The 1,760-nt window shown below is 41.9% G+C and overlaps 1 non-coding gene across 1 annotated transcript; it reads right to left on the bottom strand.

Moving 5' to 3' along the window:
* Positions 1 to 1,408: 1,408 nt before the first annotated feature.
* Positions 1,409 to 1,513, bottom strand: LOC123939562. Its single transcript, XR_006817927.1, has one exon. It is a non-coding gene; the product is annotated as a small nucleolar RNA U13 (small nucleolar RNA).
* Positions 1,514 to 1,760: the final 247 nt, after the last annotated feature.

The raw sequence follows: 1,760 nt of genomic DNA, 5'->3' as shown, positions 1-1,760 counted from the left end.
TTCAGCTCAGGTCATGATCTCAGCATCCTGGGCTGAAGCCCCATGTGAGGCTCCATGCTCAGCGTGGAGTCTGCTTCAGAGTGTCTCTCCCTATCGCTCTCCCTCTGCTCCTCCCCTCATACATGCTCTCTCTATGTCTCTCTAAAATAAATAAATAAAATCTTAAAAACAAAACAAAACCAAAAATGTGCAGACTCACTGGGCTGGGGGAAGGCTGTGGGGTTTGGAAGGAAAATACAAGATCTGGGTGGTTTAGAGAGGAATTGGTCTGCTCTGCCCGCTGTGTTCATCATGTCTGCAAGGTGGTCTCCGACGAGCCCAGGCGCCGACCCACCAAGTCTCATGACTGAGTAAAAGTCAGCTCAATGTCCACATCAATTCCAAGTTCCTGGAACAAAGGATCCTACAGAAAAACAAGTCAAGGGGACAGGGAGGCTTCAAGAATGAAAAAGAGAAAAATCTGTTCTGTTTAAAGCCAAGCCTTGCAGAAGCATTAGGGTGTCCATCTGAAATTCCATCCATCTTTACGTTTCTATAGTGATTTCAATATCCTACAAATATATTCACTGCCTCAAAATGGTAGTAATGATGGATGCCAGAAAAGCTAAGGACAATTTTGTGCAACATACTACTGATCAGAATACAGAGAATAAAGAAAAAAATGAACCAAGGGTTATTTAGAAAGACAGGAGAAAATGAAACCTGAGATTTACTCATCCACACTCTGACAATCAGGCCTGATAACACCTGAAGAATTCACCGGTAAAACAGAATGAGACTCACCCCTCCACACCCTTCCCAAAGAGAGTTTAGCAGAAGGACTGCTTCCGCCGGGGTTCCTCAAGAGGCAGTCTCACTCTCTGCCCATAGGTCCCAAAGAACCTTTTGGCCTCACCTGCCTTCTCATCCATGGAGGACTTCGTCGCAACTAAGAAAGGAAAGATTACTGAAGCCATGTCTTGCCTCCTCTCAACTCCTTTATTTTAATTTCTGAGTTAAGATATAAAGAATTTATGGAACAAATCTTTATTTTGTTTCTTTTCTGCAGTAATTTTGAGGGAAAAAATCATTAAAATGGGAATGATTAGGGATTTTAAGAAATTCCAAATCCATTTTTAGAAGACAATTATTTTAATAGGTATGTAAATTATCTTGGTAACGTCTACCTAGAAAAGTCGGTATTCTGGAGAACACATTGGAAAACAGCAGGTCCACCCCCACAGGCTTTGATATGAACGAAGTTAGTCTGGGTGTTGCACTTGTTACAGTCTATGCACAGATTTAGCAATTGGGACTGGCAACAGACAATCTCTTCCCTGGCTATTTTCACTTGAATTATTTCAGAAGAAAACATTCAGCATAGAGTATTGATATTAAAGTGGATACGCTACACTTTTTTTTTTTTCCACATCAGACAAGTCACATGCCAAAATCCTAACAAGGTTTCAGGAAGACACAAGTCACCCAATGGTTGTGAACACCCAATCGTCACACTCATGAACTACAAAATGATTAAAGATATGCTAGATATTTAGTCCTTCAGATTTTCTAAATTTGATACCTGCATGATCACTAGAAAGTTGTATGTATTCCAAGCCTTTGTAGAGCTGGTTTTACCCAACTCCTTCCTAAGGCTTGACTGGGCCTTAGATATTGACCAAGGTTTGCAACATGGGGTGTCCCTGTGTAGTACATGGGCAGAGGCAGACTGACCATGAACTGAACAAAGTTCAACCCACAGGGCCCCTCACTTGCAGGCC

Source organism: Meles meles, chromosome 3, assembly GCF_922984935.1.
Source record: "Meles meles chromosome 3, mMelMel3.1 paternal haplotype, whole genome shotgun sequence".
Lineage (NCBI taxonomy): Eukaryota > Metazoa > Chordata > Mammalia > Carnivora > Mustelidae > Meles > Meles meles.
This window is presented reverse-complemented; position numbering and strand designations above follow the sequence as displayed.